We start from the raw sequence: 7,946 nt of genomic DNA on the forward strand, positions 1-7,946 counted from the left end.
TTTCAAAACCTTAGTGGGAACAGGTGGGATATAAATAAATAAGATAAAACACTGATACCATGTATTGGGCTCAATTGAAAAATATATATACACACACACACACATACACACAGATATAAGGCAAACTGTACTTCAAGTATAGAGATTAAATATATACCTGAATGGATCTGATATATTTTTCCAAGTGCCCCATACTATAGTACATAAAACAGGTCATTGTTAAATTATTTACAAATGATAAGCCATTAGAAAACCAATGTGGTGTAAGAAAATATTATTCCAATGTAAAACAAAATTCTTCAAAGTGGTTATAATGAAAGGCCTAGCAATAGCCATTTCATAAAATGAATTCTATCTAGCAGCATAGCAGCCCATAAAATGAAATTATGTTCTCTCTGTATATGTCAGTCCTGATGATATCTAATCAATAACTCTGCTGCTGTCAAGCTCAGGTTGAATTTGTAAGGAGCAAAAAAACCATGTTACATACTCTAACCTATATTATTTCATAAAGAAACATTCCTTTATTTTAACCAAAATATCCTTTCAGAAAAAGGTTAAGAGAGACAGTTACACTTTTAGGTGAGTTATGCTTTTTGTGACTTCAAATATTTTTAATATAGCTTGAAATAGGCTAAATAGAGAATTAAAATATTTGCATTCATGTCTCAAAAACAGTTTAGCAGCCTTAATTTACCTGTTTTGTAGTATTTAAATAATAAAAAAGAAAAAGTGGGGAGGCATTTTCACTAAATGTATAGCTGTTATAGTCAATTAGAAGTATCAATTCTGTTATTTCTTGAAATTAAAGAACAGCATATTTTTAAAAATCTGTATTCTTTTATTAGAACTGAATATTTAATATATTAATAACAATAATACTATTGTTTAGAGCTTTGTTGTTTACAGTGCTTTTATATAATTATAGTATTTCTTTAATACTAGTACCATGTATGTACTATGCATGCACTATGTACCATATATAAGATATGCATTATTACCCTGTAAGTGTATTAGGAAACTGAGATTTTAGGACTTTAAGAATTTTGTTCAAATTAAAAAAAATAATAGGAAGAATCATAATTGCTACCTCAGTCAGCCTTACTCCTTGTAACCGTAATGGTATGCTCCACAAATATTATTCCATTAATTATGATGAGAGTGATTCTCTGTTACTCACACACATGTCCTAGTTCTTGGTCTCCAAGTACTTTTGACCATCTTCCATTGACCTTGAAAGCTCACTTACACTTAGAACTAGCCAAAGAAACCTGTTTTGTTAAGAAAATGATATTTGATATCCCCAAGTGGAAATGTGTTATTTCTTTCCCTTTTGCCATAACATTTCAATTTCTTTTGAAGAACTCTCCCTCAGAAGTCCACTCTGTCCTGAAGTTGAGTTACTTTGTGTTCATAGCCCCCTAGTAGGAAACATAGAAAACATAGTATTTTTGACACTCAAACACCATGTTATTTGTCACAGTTTCTTACACCACATTTATTTGAGGGCTTCTTCAACCACATAATGCACATCTAAAACAATACAAGATATGAAAATACTACCCTAGAGTGTCTCCTGAATATTCCCTCTAGTATTTCACCTTTCACTGCTTTAATTCTACCAATTTGTCAACTCTTTTCTTTCCAACTGTCGAAGCATTGAAAGGGTACTGCCTCTAGTCTCATTTTACCCTCCAATATATTGTCCAACTTGATGCCAGACTTACAATTGGAAAATATCACCATCTGGCTACAAATGTTCAATAGCTCTCTACTATTCTCAGAAAAATCCAAGATCTGTATCTAGTATGGCATATGAAACCCTTCAAAATTTGGCTCCTCTGTTATTTGTAATACCCCTTACCTCCTTCTCTCTATTTCTTTCCCTCTCCAACCTCGTCACAGAATAGGTCAAATCCATCTGTGGCTTTGTAAAGTAAACAGTCATTTTCCAGAAAAGCCAGGGAAGATTAAGCATTCCAAGTCGAAGAAACAACATGAGTAAAGAGAGTGATTTGAAGTGGCGTGGTATGTACTGTCGAGTGTTGTGGGACTGGAAAATGTGAGGGTTGCTTTAATATTGAGCCTTCCCTGATCTTGGTTTAACAAAATTAATTATTCCTTTCTTTGTATCATTAATTGCATCATATGGTGTCATATTTATTTCTCTAGTAAAAATGTACCTTCAGGATTGGATTTGTTTTGTATTTGTCTTTGCAAAACTAGAACCAAGCCCAGAGTATGACTCATAGTAGGCACTTACATGTTTTGTTAAACTATTGAACTGTTGAGAAATGATTCAAGAATTTACTAATCAATTTCAAGATCTTAGATCACAAAAAGTTTTAGAAAAAGCCTTGATAAGATTTTAAATATCACAATGCGGCACATCCTGTTCTTTTCAGCAATTGTGCGATGTATATAAAATGTTTACGCCGGATTTTGTGACCCCAGTGGCTGCAGGGACAGGAATTTCAATGAATATTAACTTTTTAAAAAGCAGTTAAAATTAATTACAGGCATCTCTTGGCAAGTTGTTGTATGGAGGAGAGAGAGGAGGAATCAGAAAGACTCACTGGGCAGTCACAAAGAAGGGGTGGCCCATACCCTGGTCCAAGGACCTTGGAGGCAGGGGCTATTGTTTTTCTTATTGGAATGGAGGAAGAAACTTTTCTATCTTAGGGAAGATTTTTTTTTTTTTTTTTGTCCTTCCTGGAGTATCTCTGCTTTTAGATTTTTTGTGCTTGCATGAAACTCGAACCTTGATTAATGGTAAAGTGAAACACAGGACATTAAAAACAAAAAAACAAGATTGTTAAAAAATAAAAACAAAACAGAAAACCCAAAATAAGTGCTAGGCATAGGAGTGCCTCATGGGAGAATTTAGTTAGACAGTCGTCAAGCACAGCAAGGGATCAAACATAACTAGGCAGATAACCAAAATCAAGAAATAGGCAGGAGTCAGGAAGTATACAGGTAGTGGATGTCAATAGAGGTATATTCTTGGGGTGGTTGGGTGGCTCAATCGTTAAGTGTCTGTCTTCGGCTCAGGTCATGATCCCAGAGTCCCCAGAGTCCTGGGATTGAGCCCCATATTGGGCTCCCTGCTCAGCGGGAAGCCTGCTTCTCCCTCTCCCACTCCCCCTGCTTGTGTTCCCTCTCCCGCTTCTCTCTCTCTGTCAAATAAATAAATAAAATCTTTAAAAAAAGAAGAGGTATATTCTTATAATTATGGTGTAATCAATGGTCATATTTTGAAATAGTTTAATTTCCAAACTTTATACTTATAAAAGATAAATCACAGAATGAAGACAGAATGAGGTAGATTCACATGTACTTATAGACACATATCCAAATTGTTTTATTAAGTGAAAAATGTCCATTTGTTGAGTAGTATTTAATTACAATTTTGAATAGTAATAATCACTTAGCTTTCTTGTATCCCACCAAATTATGACAAGTATTTTACATTATTTACCTTATAATTTAAAGTACCTTTTCTTCCCAAGAAGTTTCAAACTGTATTTCACCATTATGAAAATTTCACCATTTTGAAAATATGTGAATATTAAATACATATTTCTCACCACTCTGGATGTACCAAGTGAGTAGAGGAATTGTCTATTTTTTCTCACTGTTTTGTGTCAAAGTTCTAGCACAAGGTCTGTGGAGGCAAAGCTCAATATTTGTGAAAGGAATGAAGTATGTATGTAGAAAAAAAATGAATACATATTAACAAAAGTATATGACTATGGTGATTTTGCTAGGGACTTTCATTTTCTATAGTATACATTTCATCACTGTAAAATTTCAACATGTGAGTATTTATGTTTGCAGTAAGCTACTTTGTTAATCAGAAATGTTTATCCTGACCTATATACTGTTAATCCATGATGAAAACATGTTGCCTGTGACTGAAGTTTCATTTTGTTAAAACAGAATCCATATGAAAAAATTGTAATAGTATGAAATAATAATGTCAGAGGAGAAGGAAATCGGTTTAAGAATTTTAATCTAGTGAATTTCTAGAATGTTCATCTTTGAATAGTAAAGTTAAATAAAGTAAATCCAAGGGTTGAGCTGAAGCTTTTTTATAGGTGTTATTTCATGCATGAGGATTTAAAACTTCAGATCAAAAAGTAAGCCTATTCTTTAAGAAATTACAAAAATGTCTTTGCTTTTATTTACTACTTTCTTTTTTATGCTGTATCTTTATGTATCTAACTACACAAAGCATAGTAATATTTGTAAATCTGTTTTTTTATTTGTTTGTTTAACTATTAATAGACTTTTTAGAGTGGTTTTAAGTTCACAGCACAACTGAGCAGAAAGTATAGAGTTTTCCATATATCTGCTGCCTCCACACATTCATAGCCTTCCCCATTATCACCATTCCCTACCAGAGTGGTACATTTGTTACAATTGATGAATTTACATCAACACCTCATTGTTACTCACAGTCTGTCACAATTTACATTACAGTTAGCTCGAGGTGTTGTACATTCCATAGGTTTGGGTAAATGCATAGTGGCACGTACCCACCATTATAGTATCATACAGAGTATTTTCAAAAGATACTCAAAATTCTCTGTGCTCCTCCTATTCATCCTTCTTCTCCCTAACCTGTGCCAACCATTCATCTTTTTACGATCTCCATAGTCGTGCTTTTCCCAGAATGTCATATGGTTGTGTCATATAGTATGCAGCCTTTTTAGGTTGGCTTCTTTCACTTATCACTTAAATGTAGTATGCATTTCAGGTTCCTCCCTGTCTTTTCGTGATTTGATAGCTCATTTCTTATAAGTGCTGAATAATAGTCCATTGTCTGAATGTACAGTTTATTTATCCATTCACTGGCCAAAGAACATCTTCACTGCTTCCAACATTTGGCAATTATGAATAAAGCTGGTATAAACATCTACCTGCTAGTTTTCTGTGTGCACGTAAGTCTTCAGACTCTTTGGGTAAATATCAAGGGACATGACTGATAGATTGGCAAGAGTATAGTTTTGTAAGAAACTGCCAAATTGTCTTCCAGGATGGATGTACCATTTTGCATTCCCACCAGCAATGGGTAAGAAGAGTTCTTATTGCTTCACATCATTGCCAGCATTTGGTGGTGTCAGTATTTCCAGATTCTGGCTATTCTAATAGGTGTATAGTGGTATGCCATTGTTGTTTTAATTGTTCTTTCTCTGACATTTAATGGGGAACACCTTTTTAGATGTTTATTTTCCATCTGTATATCTTGTTTGATGAGGTGTCTGGAAAGGTCTTTGGCTTATTTTTTTAATTGATTGTTTGTTGTCTTATTGTTGAGTTTTAAGAGCTCTTTGTATATTTTGGATAACAGTTCCCTATCAAATGTGTCTTTTTGTAAATACTTTCTCCCAGTCTGTGACTTATCTTATAATTGTCTTGATAGTGTCTTTTGTGGAGCAAAAATTTTTAATTTTAATGAAGTCCAGCTTATCAATTCTTTAATGAATTGTGCCGGTGGTATTGCATCTAAAAGGTCATGGTCAAACACAAAGTCATCTAGATTTTCTCCTAAGATGTCTTCTAGAAGTTTTATAATCTTATATTTTACATTTAGGTCTGTGATACATTTTGATTTATTTTTGGTGAAGGGTGTGAGGTCTATGTCTACATTCATCTTTTTTGCATGTGGATACCCAGTTGTTCCAGCATCATTTGTTGAAAAGATTATCTTTCCTCTATTGTATTCAGTTTACTTTAGAATGTTTTTTACTTTTTTTTTTTTAAAGATTTTATTTATTTATTTGAGAGAGAGAGACTGAGAGAGAGAGAGCATGAAAGGGGGGAGGGTCGGAGGGAGAAGCAGACTCCCTGCCGAGCAGGGAGCCCGATGCGGGACTCGATCCAGGGACTCCAGAATCATGACCTGAGCCGAAGGCAGTCGCTTAACCAACTGAGCCACCCAGGCGCCCAAATGTTTTTTACTTTAAAAAAATACAGTCATCTAAATAATACCTGCATCATGTTAAATAAATCAACTGATTTCTGCTCCATGTCTTTTTGTTCCCAGTTCTGTTTCTTGGGAAATTTTAACTGACCTATTTCTTTTGTTAGTTACCCCATATTGTTAAAATAATAAATTTATCTCACCATATTCTAATTTTTGAAATTATATTTCCTATTTTGATACTTAAGAATATAACATTCTCTACTCTAAACCCACTTACCAGATACAGATGCTTCTATCTCTTTCTAAAGTGTTTGTTATGAAAAAGGCTATTCTAAGCACTGTATACATATCAATTAGACAGAACAGCCCCCTAAGGTGGGCACTGTTATTATCCCATCCAAGTGACTGAGGTGAAGAGAGGTTAATGATTTGCCAATTGTCAACAGCCAGCAGATTGTGGGGTCAGGGATGTTGATTATTAGAGCCGTCTCTCCTTACCATGATCTCTTATCCCATAAAATCTAACTTCTTACTTGGTGTAATGAGGATTTTTTTTTCATTCTACAAATATTCATTTCCAAATTTAACATTTGTCTATCATTGCTTTGAAATATAGTGGCCAAAGCTCTTACAATCAGGGAGTTTTTATTCCAGCAGAGAAATAAAGATAAGTAAACAAAGGACCCAGGTATTAAGGGGAGTATAAAAAAGAGTAACTCAGCACTTGCTATAAGAAGGTCTCTCTCAGAACTACACAGAGATCTACAGCAAGAGAAGAGAAAGTCTTTTGGGCACAGAGACAAGCTGATGCTTAGGCTAGAAAGCAGAAAGCAGCCTATGTATTTATGAACAGAAAGAAGTCAGGGTGATAGGGAAAGAAGGGACATGAAAGAAAGTTAGGGTCAAAGAGTCAGAGGGAGGTCATGCGGTTCTTTGTAAGCCAGGCATAACAGACATGATCAAATGCCATGTCTTTCCCACACTCACAGTCCCTGTAGAGGAACACAGTGTCCTACACCTAAGATTCCTCTGTGCTGAGAGATTTCCCTCTCTGGAAAGCTGGGTGTTCTGGAAGCACCTAGTGCAACATTTGGCAGATGAATGACGAAAGTGTCTCAGGCAGTTAGGGCTTCTATAACAAAATATTATAGACTGGGCACTTAAACAATAGACAATAATTAATTTCTCACCATTCTGGAGAGTAAGAAGTCCAATATCAAGATGCTGGCAGATTCAGTGTCTGGTGAGAGCCCTCTTCCTAGTTCCTAGAAGGCTGCCTTCTTGCTATACCTCATGTTTGAAAGAGGGATCATTGCTCTGTGTCTCTTCTTAGCATATAAATGCTATCACGAAAGCCCCTCAATCCCAAAGGCCTGACCTCCAAATACCATCACGCTGGGATTAGGGTTTTGACATATGAATTTTGGTGAGACAACATCCTCCCAGTCATTTTAGTTTTCTTGCCCTGTAGTAGGACAATCTGAAACACATTCTACATCACCTTTCAGAAGTTTCAGCATCTATTTCTTGGGAAACCCAGTCTTAGAAGCATTAAATCTAAAACCTTGGATTTTATTCTAAGTTTGTGAGGAAGCAATTGGAGACTTCTTAGCAAAAAAAAAATTATCACGATATGAGTTATTTTTTACTTAAAAATGTTACATTAGCTGTTTTTTAAGAAACTGAGTTGAGAGGAAGTGATGAGTCTTGCTACAATATTCCACTAGGTTAGGTCTGATATTAGGGTATATTGAACTCACTTAATTCATATACAGGAAAAAAAAAAAAAACACATAATGAATTCATATGTCTTGAGAGCAAGTTGACAAGATTTAAGGCCTAAATGGAATAAGAGTGTGAGGGAAGGGGAGAAATCAAAGATAATTTTTAGATTTTAGCTTACTGATATTTCTGCCAATTTTACAGGATAGGAAAGACTGAGAGAGGAACAAGTATGGAGGTAAAATCAATATATTTTTTGGTCTGTGTTAAGATTAAGATGCCAAGTAGTCAGCCA

This window comes from Mirounga leonina, unplaced genomic scaffold (assembly GCF_011800145.1).
Source record: "Mirounga leonina isolate KUSES-001 unplaced genomic scaffold, KU_Mleo_1.0 Mir_53, whole genome shotgun sequence".
Classification (NCBI taxonomy): Eukaryota; Metazoa; Chordata; class Mammalia; order Carnivora; family Phocidae; genus Mirounga; species Mirounga leonina.